Here is a 14,710-nt window from a genome sequence, read left to right as displayed (position 1 = left end):
GCTCTGGAGCCAGGAGTTTCTGATCCTGGCCTACAGAATGTTGTGTGACCTTGATCACATAACTCGTCTGTACCTCATTGCTTTATCTAGAAAATGGGGATGATAATAGTACATGTGACATAATGATACTCAGAAGGTTCAGTGTGATACAAGTCTTCGCATACTGCCATACTGCCATACAGTGATATGAAAACCACTCTACCACCCGAATTCATCCTCCCCTTCCTAGCACAGGGAGATTTCCTATGAAATCTTCCTATTTCCAGGGAGAATTCTACCTATGCCTGGCACTTGGCATAGGTAGAATTCCACTAGAGAAACAGAACTAGTAGGAGACACATATTAAGGGATCTGTTGCAAAGAATTGGCTCACAGTACTGTGTGGGCTGACTATGCAAGTCCAAAATCTGCAGGGCAGGATTCGGGAAAGGCGGACTGGAACTCTCTGGTACAGGTGGAAGCTGCTGTCCGACCACAGGTGGAATTCCTTCTTTTCATGGAACCCTCAGCTCTGCTCTTAAGGTCTTTTTGTACATATATACTTTTGTCATTAGTATTTATTTCAATTAAAGAAATGTAAATTCAGAACTAATGTAAGGTCTTTTAACTGATTGAATCAGGCCCACCCAGATTGTCGAGGTAGTCACCTCTATTTAAAGTTAACTAATTATAAACCTTAATCACATCTACAAAATACCTTCATGTCAACACCTAAATTAGTGTTTGATTGAACAATGGGGGCCCACAGTCTAGTCAAGGTAACTTAAGACCAAACATCATACCACCCAAGAAGAGGACAAGGGAGGTCTAGAGAACTTCATGTAGGGACTCAGTTGAGAGGCAGTAAGAGTGGACACATCCATTAATTCCACCAGAGCTCAATCTCCTGCTCTACCTCTCATTCAGAGCCTTGCCCAGGGAGCTCCCCCTCACCTCTCTTATGTGGGACATTTAGGCCTTTCCAATGTGCCCATAGTGCAAAGATGTAGTCTTCCAGCTAAGAAGAAAAGAAACAAAAGCATGTGGCCCTGCCTGGGTAGCTCAGTTGGTTGGAGCATCATCCCAATATGACAAGGTTGTAGGTTCAATTCCCAGCCAGGGAACATAAAAGAATCAACCAATGAATGCATAAATAAGTGGAACAACAAATCAATGTTTCTCTCTCTTTCTCTCAAAAAAATAAATAAATAATTTTGTTTTAAAAAAGGAAAGATACAGAAGCATAGGGCTACAAAGTATGTACAGAATATGTGCCCAAAGAATTTGGTGAACTCTGGAGGGGGCAGGACTCAATGAGGCGTTTACAGGACATGAACTTGGGCCCACCTAGGACATGAGAGTGAACAAGATATGATCTTGAGGGGCCCCCACCTGGTGAGGGTGACAGACAAGTAGAGGACAAGAGCCCCTGAGAAGTACATAGCAGTTGCAGCCATCACCCAGAGAGACAAGAGCTTCTTCAGGATGGAATTTGGGGAGGGATCTCTTGGACTCGTTTTGCCCACTCCAGATCAGAATCTTGATTCTAACTGCCAGGTAGACTTTATCCCATCAGGGCCCCTTGCTGAAGACTTTATGAAGAAGATTTTTTAAGCATCACTGACCTGTTGCCTCTGCTGAGAAGCCTGGATGAGCTCCAGACTGGGCATATTTCTGCTTTGGCCCATCTACGGGGAAGGGAAGTGGGAAGCCCTGATCCATATCAGTTTTTCTGTGAACTTCTACAGATGCTGGCGGGGCGACAATCCTTGTCTCTGCCTGAGGACCGTGTCTGCAGATATTCCAACTGCTGTCCCTGTGCCTAGTCACTTCCTGCTTGGAGTTCAAACTGGTACAAGACCTTAGGTGTGTGGCCCCTTGACTCTTTCTGTGTGGGCGCCCCCTGGTGGCAGAGGGCTGTTATTACTGTCTAGTCTCTTGCCCAAGTTCATTATGGTTAGACCACAGCAGTAGGGATGGAGGGGTGGGTCATAGGGTGGGGGTTTGATTCTGTCTGGGGATGGAAGGGGTTGGTTCTCAGAGAAAAGAGAACATGTGATACACATTTTGTAAACCATAGAATAAAGAAAGGAAAGGCATTCTGGACCTCAGAAAACCACATGCAAAAACTGGTGTGCATTAAGGAGAGGGGATCTGGAACCTCAAAGTCTGGTAAAATATGGGAAGGCAGAGAGAGGAAGGGGATTACTTCTGGTGGTAGAATAAAGTAGGAATGATAAGAAGCATGAGGGAGCCTGTTGGCAATGTTGAAAGTGAGGACCAGCCTTTGCCAAATCCTGGGTTGATCTAGACCCTCATTAATGTGGAAACTGGAGAGTCAGATCCCTTACAGATAAGGAAAAACATTGTTCTAAAGGACCCCTTCTGTGTCTCAGTTTATGTGACTCATAAAGTGGACTCAGAGACAAAGGAACCCAGCCCACCAGTAACAGAGGGCTCCGGGACCAGGAGGGAACTGGGCAGGGAACCACCACCCACATGAGCACTGGCCCATTCCTTAGGATACTGAAGTCCCCATCCCAATAGCATTTCCACCCAGAGGAATCCAAGAATAGAAATTCCCCATCTTCCCACAAAATCATAAGAGGGTTTGAAAGTGCAAAGGGGAGCAGGAAAGCAGGGTGCAAATTGTGTATATAGTCCTTTGGGGATGACAGCCATGTTGCCTGTTTTCTTATGTAATCTTCATAACAACCCCACCAGAAATTTATAATTAGCTCTATTTCACAGATAAGGAACCTGAAGCTCGGAGAGGCTAAGTAGCTGCCCCAGGGTCGCCCTGCAGTTAATGGTATAAACTAAGCTCTACATGTAGCCTCTAACACCCTTTTTGCTGGGTCCCACAAGGGTTTGAATGTCTGAAGCAAGTTTGCGGTGGCCATCACAGCCCACTACCCTCACACCATGATCCTAGACTCCATGATCTCCATTTGACACTCGATAAGACTAGGCCTGGAGGAGAGTCACCCAGTCTCTCCGTGATGATGCCTCACCGTCTGCTCCCCCACAACCCAAGATCCTCCAGTCCATAGGGGTGGTACCTTCATCAACTCCCTGTTGCTACATTTCCCCATTTCACAGTCCAGAAAACTGTGCAGGCCTGGCCCCAGGCCTCCTTCTCTGGGTGGGAAACAAGAACACTGATGGGGGTCTGGCAGTGCCAGCTTAAAGGTGATGTCGTAGGTACCTTTATTTTTTTCTGGGGGTGAAGAGCCAGGACTCCTGACACCCTGAGGTCCCAGACACCCTGACCTATGGCAGATGGGGGATCCCTAAGGGTCTTTAAACCTCCAAGCCTGGATGCTTACATACCAGGGTTGTGGGGGAAAGGGGAGGTGAGATGTGACTGCCTTGCTCTAAGCACACCCAGGTTATGAGAAAATTAGTTTTTTCTCTGCCCCTAATTCTACTTCTATATGCATCTAAGTACATTAGGCTCCATTGTGGGTCTACGGCCTCCTCTGTAAAATAAGAGGGTGGGAGGGGTCACTTTTAAGTTATCTACAAGCTCAAACATTACACAAACTCTAAGTAGGTGAAACATTGTATTAGACAGCTAGGGCTGCTGTACCAAATACCACAGACTGGCTGGCTTACGCAACAGAAATGTATTCTTTCACAGCTCTGGGGGCTACAAGTCTCCTTGGCTATCTTCTCTCTGTTGTCTTCACCTGGCCTTTCCTTTGTCTGCGTCCTAATCTCTTCCTATAAGGATAGTCCTATTAGACTAAGGTCCACCCATATGATCTCATTTAGCCTTAATCACCTCTTTACAAGCCTGTCTCCAAATACGGTCACATCCCAAGGTTTAGGGCATCAATACATGAATTTTGAGGAGGGCACAATTCAGCCAATAACACAGATAGAACATACTCTTCATTTCATAACAGAAGTTGCAGCCCTAGCCCTTTAAAAGTGAGCTCCCTGGTGCATTTAAAAGAGAATTTGATTCTCATCTTTTCTCCAGGTCCACATCAATGGACCTAACAAGGCCTATCTGTCTGCAGTCTGATTTTAGAGGCCAGAAAAAATATTTCTATTTGTCACTTACTAGGTACCAACATCATGCCACTGGCTGGCTGTTGGAGTTGATACAGACACACTGCCCTTGGCCAACTATTAGACAGAGAGTGAAATGTGCAAGGATTAGAGTACAAAGGGCACAGGCTTCAGAGTCAGGTCCCAGCACAGCTATCACCTTCTTGACCTTAGATGAGAGAGCTCTGTGAGCCTCTATTTCATCATCTGGGCAATGGGACTGTAGCACTATAGCACACATCCTGGCCCACACCATTTCAGTGCACGCAAGCCACCCTTCCAACTGCCAGCGCCTGCATCTCTGCATTTGAGGTGCAGAAAGGGCTGACTGGTGGCAAGGACCCACTCTGCACTCTGCTCCTTTGCCCAGGAGGCCAGAAAAGCCCAGGAATTCAAAACTTCTTTGAGCAGCCCGTAACCAGTGGCCGGTGGGAGCTGGCTTGTAAGTCCTTCTTTAAGAGGAACAAGTGCAAGACACATTCGCATGCCTTTCCTCCCAGCCTGATTCACTTCCTCACCCCCCTCCCTAGCCTCACCTCCCAAATAAACTCCTCTCACTGACACTCTTGTTCCAGGCTCTGCTTCCCCAAAGTGCAACACTACTTATGATCACACATGTCCATTAATGGCTTGTTGTCATATGGGTAGTGGTGAGGAGAGCATTACGATATAATACTTTAGGTAAGGAATTTTTATCGTGGCTATCCTCTGATCCCCTAAGGGGTGGTGAGTCACTGGCTTCCATCTACCTCTAAGCCCCCAAAAGTGTTTCAGCCTCTCTGAACAACCCCAGTAAAACTCAGCTCCCTAGTCTGTTGTCTGGCCCCTGTGCCAAAGTGGGGTTGGAGGCAGAAGAAGCAGCTGGCTCTGGCCCAGATGGACTCTGTTTGCACCTCAGCAACCTGACCCTGTTCTCTGACATCCAGAAAGACCCAGCAGTGAGACTTTCATGGCCCCTTATCACCCTTTCCACAGTCTCGACATGGAGACAGGCTCACGATGCTGGGCACAAACCTGCCTCCCTTTCCTGAACAGCATGACCCCCTTTCTTTCTCCCACCCCAGACCTCCACTCCCTTCCCTACCTCCAAGGGACATCCACAGTGTGGGGTGGATGAGCTCCCCACTCCCTCCATCCTTCAAAAAAAAGATGAGCTTTCACAAGTATTGTGAATTTGCAATTTCTTAAAGAAGCTGGAGACACAAAGCTTAAACAAAAGAGTGGGATCTGAGCGGTGGGTTTTCAGGCATTGGCATCAGGACACCCTAGGGTGTTATTCAGATGCAGAAGGAACAGCATTCTGCCCAAGGGCATGTCTATTTAAGGTGGGCGGGTCAGACTTTCAGTGGGGATTTTGGAGTGTGCTCTAAAAGGGGTTCAGACAATCCCTCTTCTCTTACCTATATCTCTGGGATTCAAACCCAGGCTATATATTTCTGATTCCAAACAACATGGGCTTGTCATGAGTTGGGCCTCAGAACAGAAACAGGGATGAGAAGGGAAGAAAATAAACAAGGCCCCACTCCTTGCTTTCCTCCCTACGTTTGCCTTGGGGTTGGGAAAAGCTACCAAAGCAGAGACCCCTCTGTCCCTCTCATGGCTCTAGCTCTGTCCACTTGGCAGGACCCTCTCTGCTGGGCCCACCAGGGCTCCCTGTGTGTCATCCCCCAGCTGCAGGATGCTAGCAGCAACTATCAGAGAGACCAGCCAACCTTAGCCAGCCCCCTGACCACCCTAGGCTCTGCTCAGAGGACATGGCTGAACTGATTCTGTCAGGAAGAGTTAGACCTCTCTCCTGGGCTGGCTCGATTTGACAGTACGAGACAAATGCATTTGGACAGCCTGGATCCGGAGCACTATCTGTCAGACACACTGGCCACCTCTCGGGCAGGCAGCGCTCTCTGCAGAAAGATCATGCAGGCTCCATCCATCCTGTCTGGAAAAGACTTACATCAGAGCCTGAGGATCCAGAGAGGAAACCAGAGACAGCAGGTATCTGCAAGCTGGGGGTTCCTTGGGGGAAAGGTGTCAGGACCAGCTACATCCAGGCCGTTGTGGGAAGGCCAGCAGCCAACACTTTCTCCCTCCCCCAAAAAGGTGACTCATCAGGCACCCAATTCCAGGATGATCACAGAAGCACAATTTTACCTCCCTGAGAGCTGCCGTTTGGGTGGATGAGGGAGAGCTGGTGACTGGGTGAACATGACAGGGTCACTCTGTGAGGGGACTCTAGCTTGATTCCAGAGGAGACTCCCACCCTCACCACCCCCTCTTATACCCGACATGCTTCCTGCACAGACCAGCTGGCATGACAGCCAATAGCAGGCATGCTGCTTGGAATAAGCAGGAAGGAATCCCCAAGACTCCAAGCCCCTCCCCAGGGTGAGCTTGCAGGGGGCAATTCCATGAAGCCAAGCCCCTCATCAGCCCTCAGCCTGTAAGCACCTGGCAGGCAGTCATTCCCTCCTCCCAGATTCCCCACAGCCTTCCCCTGATAAATGCAAGAACCAGAAACTTCACTGAGGTGATGGAATCCCACTAATAGGAATTTCCATGTATCAAGTTATCTTGGGGGGCACAAAAATTCTGAGCATCACCCATGTCATCCAGCAAAGTAAATTTCTTGTTATTGATGCAGCTTGTTGGAAGCAGCCATGAATGTGATGGCCAGGGTCTGAGTAACAGAGGCAGGTGTTATGGACTGAATGTGTCCCCCCTAAACTTCATGTGTTGGCACCCTACCCTGCAATGTGATATTAGGAAGTGGGTCTTTGGGAGGTGGTTGGGGTTTACATAAGGTTGTGAGAATGGAACCCTAATGAATGGGATTAGTGACCTTCCAAGAAAAGTCGCTGGAGAGTTTGCTTCCTCTCTCTGCTCTCATGTGAGGATACAACAAGAAGTCAGCCATCTGCAACTTGGAAGAGCTTCTGCTAGACACTGGATCTGCCAGGATCTTGACCTTGGAATTCCCAGCCTTTAGAGCTGTGAAAAATACATTCTGTTGTTTATAAGTCACCCAGTCTGTTACTCTCTTATTGCAGCCTGAGCTAAATAGCAAATTGGAGGATGAAAATTGAGCTCCCATCAAATCACGCCTGACCCAGCCTGACCCAGCCTGTCCCTTAATTAGCTATATGACTTCAGGCAGATGCCAGGGCCTCTCTGAGACTTATCTGTCTCCTATTTGTCTGTTTTGCCTGAAAGATGGTGTGGGAGCAGCTGTAGTCACCCTTCCCAACACCACTGCCCAGGTGCTTATTTAATGACCATCGGCTCAACACCTGGTATTTTTCTAGGTTCTTGGAATATAGTGAACAAAGCAGACAAGAGTTCCTGCCCTCAGAGAACTCATGTTCAAGTGGGTGTGCCCCAAACCCTCACCTTCCTCCTCATAAGGCACTTCAAATATCAAAGAGATGGGAACCCTTGTTTACTATTGGTAGAAATGCAGATTGGTGTAGCCACTGTGGAAAGCAGTATGGAGATACCTCAAAATATTAAAAATGGATCTGCCTTTTGACTCAGCAATCCCACTTTTAGTAATATATTCAAAGAAACCTGAAGCACTAATTCAAGAGAACATAAGCACCCTTATGTTCATTGCAACATTATTTACAATCACTAAGATATAGAAGCAGCCTAAGTGCCCATCAGTAGATGAATGGATAAAACAACTATGGGACATTTACACAATGGAATTCTACTCAGCATAAAAAAGAACATTTTACCCATGACAGCATGGATGGATCTGGAGGACATTATGCTAAGTGAAATAAACCAGGCAGAGAAAAGACAAATATCATATAATTTCATTCATATATGCAATCTAATGAACAAAATGAATAGGCAAAATAGAGACAGACTCATAGATGGAGAGCAGGATGACAGCTAAGGCAGAGGAGCTTAGGGGGTGGAGGGATTAGGCAAAAAGGAAAAAGAACTCATGGACATGGACAACAGTGTGGTGATTATGGGGGGAAGAGAACATAAGGGGGCTAAACAGTAATGGAAAAAAATACAATAAGAATTTTTTTTAAAAAAACTTCCTCTGAACTTCCTACTGAGGGTTACCTCTCAATGTAACAACTTCTGTAAGCCTCAGCCAGCTGCACAAAGTGGGCCTGCCCTGTACTGACTTGTGAAAGAACCAGAACAATAGGGAAGGGATGGGAGGTGCATGCAGATGGCAGGCCCCCATCAGGCTGTGGCAGGACATACCAACGTTCAGGGCCTGCCACTATCCAGCCAAGCCAGGGTACTTGTCAGCCTGCAGGCACCAGAGAGCCCGGGGCCTTTCTTGAACCTTTTAAAGATGTGCTCCCTGCAGATGTAGACCCTCCAAGGTTAGGCCTGGGGGGCCAAGGTGGTTCTGAGGTAGGAGACTGCTGTCCCCACCCCAAGGCCTTATTTCTATTTTTTTCTCTGGTGATCACTTTGACAGCAACAACCTCCCACCATGAAGCCTTTGGTGCTGCTTCCCCTGTGAAAACTGGCCAAAGAATAGACTCAGAACTTTTCCCCCAAATTCCCACTCCTATAACACAGGACAGCAACACCAGGAGCTTCCAGCAAGACCTGGGAAAGAACTGGGGGTGAAAAGGAGGGATTAAATAGACCTTATGGTACGGCTAGAAGAATGTGCCTTTCTTTCTACCAACTTCTTGGCCACTGTAAGGGCTCTTCCCCCAGCCTACTCCCCACCTCAGTACTACCAGCTGCTATCAAGTCTAGACTCAGGAAGAGAAAGCCCTCTCTCCTCCCACCTGAGGGCCATGGTCACTATGGCTCACTGGCAGCAGACACTGGGATGGGCCAGAAACTCCCTTCCAGAAGCCCAAGCCTCTATCAACATGTCAATAGCCTCACTGCTGGGCCATGACAGGAAAATAGAGGCTCAACACAACAACCCCACACCCAATCAGGGAGGAACCCACTCAACAGCTAAGGGGGCTGGGGCAGCTGCTGGGGTGCCACCAGGGGACCATCTCCCTTCAGTGGACAGGGTTTGGCGGGAGAGCTGAGCAAGTTAATCAGGTGGTTTGAAAGTCTGTCTGCAAGGCTAAGCAGAAGCCTGGCCTAAAGCTGCTCCACCTGGGCCACCCACCTGCACTGCCTGTCTCCAGCAAGGCCCCCCAAGGCTCCCCCAGCTCCCCAGAAGGAAGCTTCAGTAGCTGTTTCCACAAAGCCAAACGTGTGTGCAATGTTTCCTAATAAAATGCAAAGGCTGTCGAAGGCACTCTAGCCCCCTCTTTTAGCTCTGAGGTGTAATTAATACAAAATTAAGCTCACACAGACTCACAAATGCCAAGGATAAAAAAGAAAAGAAAAATATAATTAGTTTGCTCATATGACTCCATCTGTCAGCTCTGAGCTCAGCACTACACAGCAAATCCTGAGGGCTTTGGCCCCATTGGCAGTGCTGGGCTCTGCTCCTGCCCTGCTCTAGGGAAGAGGCTCTTCCGTGGTAACTGTAGGGACCTGGGGACTCTGGTCACGGGTGTCTCAGTGAGCAGAGTGCTCTGGAGCACATGCACTGCAGGCTGGGAGCATCCCAAGACCAGCTGATGTAGCCCTGGGTAATGGGGGGCTGGGGAGGGCAGCCACAGGGAATTGGCATTCATGTCTTCCAGTTCTGTCCTTCTCTGAGCAGAACTTGAAGAGGGGTGAGTGGGGAACAGAGAACTAGGATGGATCTAAGACTCATCCTCCTCCTCCAACCTGTCATCTCTGTCACATACTATCTACAAGAAGAGAAAAGCTGAAAAGGATAACAGGAACTGAAGGGGAAGGTACCAGAGAGAAAGGAGGAGAGAGGAAGGCTTGAGGAGGGGGGCTGGAGAGCAAAGAAGGCCAAGAGCAATGTAAGAGTAGAATTAATAACTATGCACACATTTGTGTAATACCAAGGGCTTTCATGTTTAGTATGTCAGTAGATTTTCAGCACTCTGGGAAAAGGACAAACAGATGGGGTTTTTTTTCAAAAATTATTTATATTACAAAATTAATACATGTTTGTTTAGAAACATTTAGATAAGAGTATGAAGTAAAAACCACCCCCAGATATTTTCTCCCTTACTCTCAGTCTATAGGAGATTATGTCGTTAATAATTTATTGTGTATCCTCTTTGCAATGCATTAATATTTGGAACAATAGTTGTTAAAAGGGGGATTGTGCTTCATACGTGGCTTGGCAACTTCTGTGCTAACTCACAGTTGTAAGTACCATACATGTGCATCTTTCTAAGCTCACTGTTTTTGGTAAATGCACAGTGCTCTAACATATGAAATGATTTATAGATGTTTTGTTTATATTTACCACTCAGTTTATATAGTCTCCTATTGATGAATTATTGGCTTATTTCTAAAATTTTATTAAATTTACAGAGATATTTAGGGCCGGTATTTATTTCTTACATATTTTATAAAGACTTTATTTTTTAGAGCTATTTTAGGTTCACAGCAAAATGGAAAGGAAGGTACAGAGATTTCTTATTTGCCTTCTACCATCACATGTGCATAGCCTCCCCCATTATCAATGACCCCACAGAGTGGTACATTTGTCATACTTGATGACCCTACACTGACACTTTGGTAGAGCCCAAAGTCCACAGCTTACTCGAGGGTTCACTCTTGGTGTTCTATATTCTATGGTTTTGGACAAATGGGTAATGATTGTATCTATCATTATAGTATTTCACTGCTTTAAATACCCTGTGTGCCCCATCTGTATTTTTCTTGTTTTCAAAGACAGAAATAAAACAGGCTTTAGGCAGACTGCACCCAGGGCTACACAATTAGGAAGTGGCAAATACTACCTTAGGCTCAGCTCTTCCAAGTCCATACCCAGTGCTCTTTTCACTGTACCACAGTGGAATGTGGGGCAGGAGACAGGACAAGCTAGGAGAAGAGGAGAGGGGAGGAAGGGAGGAAGGTTCAAGAAAAGAGGCAAAGAACCCTGGCTGCTGTGGCTCAGTGGGTTGGGCACTGACCTGTGAACCAAAAGGTCACTGGTTTGATTCCCAGCCAGGGTTCATGCCTGGGTCACAGGCCAGGTCCCCAGTTGCACAGCCAAGTGATGTTTCTCACACTGATGTTTCCCTTCCTCACTTCCCCTCTCTCTAAAAATAAATAAATAAAATCTTTTTTTAAAAAGAGGCAAAGTAAATCAAGGGGGCTGGGAATGGAGTAGTAAGAAGGGCCACAAATAATTCACCAAAAAATATTTTTAAATTCTTAAAAGCCTTATTTATTAAAGCAGGTCCTTGCAACCATGTACATAATTATGAAAAATCAGACCCATCTAAGTGTCCAGCCATCGGAGGGGGGTTAAGTCCATGACTGATGCCACATGGAGGGATGATGGCACAGGAGCATGAGTGCTGGGCAGCTGAGGGAGCAATGACAAAGCCACAGAGAAGGGCTAGGGTGTGGTCTGTGTGGGGTAGGGAGCAGAATACAAAACAGTGCCAGGGAGGGGCTCCTTGACTTCACCTCCTGCTTTCAGCTTGCCATGTGGCTCCTGCCCCTTGAAACCATGGAAGTTACTCCCACCAAGGTCCCCAGGACTTGTAGGTAAATCAAACCTATGCACATGTGTAGACCCTCAGGTTTCTGGGCAGTGTACCCACCTTACATTTCATAGCACACTGGGATCATAGGATGAGGCTGCTTTGCACTGGAGGTAACCAGGGGACTGTGGGTGCCCCAACCCACCCTTCAAGGTCAGAGAGAACCAGCATCTCACCTGTCAGGCTCTACCAACACCACTGGGGCGCCCGGTGGGAAGCTCTGCTCCACAGCAGCCCAGGTGCTCACTCCCATCTCCTTTCTAAAGCACTTCTCTCTGGGATGGTGGTGGCCCTGTGGCCTTTCTCCAGGCAGGCAGAGTGGTGCCATGAGCCCCAGCCTTTCCTGATTATGCATGCTTCTCAGCACCCTCAAGTGTATATTTGCATATTCGTTTATTTTTTTAATATAGGGCATTAATCATTATATGTATTATAAAGCACGTGCAAAATTACATATTGAATAGGAAGATATAACAATAAAATAAAGATTTTCAAGATAATGTTATAATTTATGTCTTAATGGTACCCAATAAGAGCCTTTTCATGTTCTCACTAAAAGATGTTAAAAAGTACTGTTAGTGAGAGCAAGGTATGTATTTGATACTGTCAGATCTGATTAGTGAGTTACTTCTTTTTCTCCTTATGCTTGATAAAGAGCTCCCCCTAGGAGCAGGGTGTCTGCTCTGCCCTTCCTTTTCATTCACTTGGGTTCCCCTCTCAGTATCCTGGTCAGCCCTAGGTGACTTGGCTGGCATCTTTCTGAGCTGTGTCTGCTTTGGGAGGTTTGCTTGGTGAGTGTGCCTGCCTGCGCATGGGTGAGCCACACATATCCCAGCAGTCTGGGAAGGGAATCAGCCAGGGATCCAGTCTCCTCTAGACTGGGGAGCCCCTTCCCTGAGGACAGGTGGGGGAGCAATGTGCATGTCCCATGACCACCCAGGATGCCTAGTCAATCTGTACTACAGGTTGAGAAAGACCACCGTACATGTCTTTTCTAATTTCAGTTAAAAAATATGTAGAAATAAAAAGTCTCATAGTTTTCCTATACCTCCAGGGGTTTTCGCGCACACACCCCCATGGAGCATGCACCCCACTGGCAAAGTGGTTAAGAATTTAGACTCTAGAACTAGATAGACTACCTGGGTTCAAATCCCAACTCTGGTAATGTATTAGTGTTCTGACACTGTGTCACACATTGCCCCAAAACTAAGTGCCTCAAAACAACCATACTTATGGATTGTCTCCCACAGGTCATGTGGGTCAGAAATTCTGGAGTGGCGTGGCGAGGCAGTTCTGACTTGGAGTCCCTTAGAGGCTGTAGTCAGATGTCAATGGGACTGTACTCGTCACTGAGCTTAATGAGGACTGGGAATTTACTTCCATGGTGCCTCACTCACCTTCATGGCTGGCAACTTGGTGCCTGCTAGTGGCTGGGAGTCTCACTTCCTCATCACAAGCTCTTTGAGAGACCTCATGGCACAGTGATGGCAAGGCCTTTTGTGACTTGGCCTGGGAAGCTACCACCACCACTCCTCCATGCTCTGGGGGCTCCACAGGAGGTTCTGATTGGTTGTGTGGAGAGACAGACCTGTGGGTGAATCCAGGAGGCGAGGGGCACTGGGGCCCTTTCAGATACTGCCTCCCATGTCCCTTACTAGCTGTGTGAACTCAGGGCACTTTCTCCACCTCACTGTGCCTTGTCCTTGCCTATGAAATGAGGGCAATGATATCCTGGGACAAGTTTATAACAGACTCAACTGCACTGGGTAGAGGTGTAAAATGACTCTGTTTTCTCAGTCCCTGTCTTCATTTGGGCTTTGTCAAAACCCCTTTTTGTGTCTCTTAAGAACATCTCAGGCAGGTCCAGCCCCATTCGTAACCATAGTCTCATGTCCAACGGACATATTTCCTCTGTGCACAGCCAGCCTGGGCCAGGCTTCGGGTCCCTGCAGAAAGGAGACGGGTCTGCATTTCGTTCCCCTGCCTTCCCTCTGCTAAGATACTTTCTCTCTCTGGGGACAGTGGGGGGTGGGCTGGGAGGGGGCTAAGAGTGATAATCACTTACTGACAGGTATTGCTCTGGCCTCTCCCAGCTGTCACTGTCTCTCTGGAGACACTATCTGTATGGCTAATGTCCAGAGGAGTGCATGCCACTCTCTGGGGCATGGGTGGATTGTCTGCTGAAGTTTTCTGAGGGCTGTGTGGCTCTCATGGGCGATCCCCATCTAGTTCCTTCCTCTGCCACCCCCTACTTCTGCACTACAGGGTGGGCACCAGTGATGCTCCTTTCTGCAGCACCCTGCCAGGCCAAACTTGCAGGCTCAGCCAGCATATCCCCTCCATCCCCACTCCTGTCTCTTAGGAAGGGGACACCAGCCTGCTCTCTTGCAGGCACCCCCATGGCTGAGAGGCCTTCTCCTCAGCCCCTCCCTGGCTTCAGAGGCTAGTGGCCTCTGGCCCTGCCCCAGAGGAGGGATAGCTGTCCTGCTTCCCCCAGGCCAACCACTCACTACCTGCCCTTTCTCTAGCTCCCTCTCTGCTTATGTAGTAGTTTGATGAGGCTTTCCGTTTGTACATCCTGGGAGGGGTCTGGCTCTCCTAATGGTTTCCTCTGTGTAGAGTATGGAGCTGTTAGTGACCCTTTGCCCTCAGCTTTTGTTGACAAGAACCATAGCTGGGGCAAGAGATTGAGTCCCACCAGCCTGGAGCTGTCTAGTGCTGCCTGCCGAAGCCAGAGTGGGACGAACCAGCAAGGAGTGTTCCGTGCAGTTGTCCCAAATGACAGTGTGATGTTGTCATCGCCTGGGCCTTGGTGGTCTTCCACACAGTGTCCCTCCCTGGCCAAACTCTCAGACTCCACACCTTAATTATCTGACTCTCTCCTCCTGTCTTCTAGAGTGACTTTCTGAAATGGAAATCTGACCCTGTCACTCTGCTTAAAATGGTGGCCCTCAAGTTAAGTGCAAGCTTCAGTGCCCTCCATGTGGGGGGAGAGGACATGGTTAGCTGCTGCCAATGACCCTGAAGGTTCTCCTGCCTTCCCATTAAAGGAGCTAGCTGGGACTGGAGGTGCCCCACTCTGGCCCAGGCAACTCAAGTAA

This window comes from Phyllostomus discolor, chromosome 4 (assembly GCF_004126475.2).
Source record: "Phyllostomus discolor isolate MPI-MPIP mPhyDis1 chromosome 4, mPhyDis1.pri.v3, whole genome shotgun sequence".
Classification (NCBI taxonomy): domain Eukaryota; kingdom Metazoa; phylum Chordata; class Mammalia; order Chiroptera; family Phyllostomidae; genus Phyllostomus; species Phyllostomus discolor.
Note: the sequence above shows the minus strand (reverse complement) of the source record.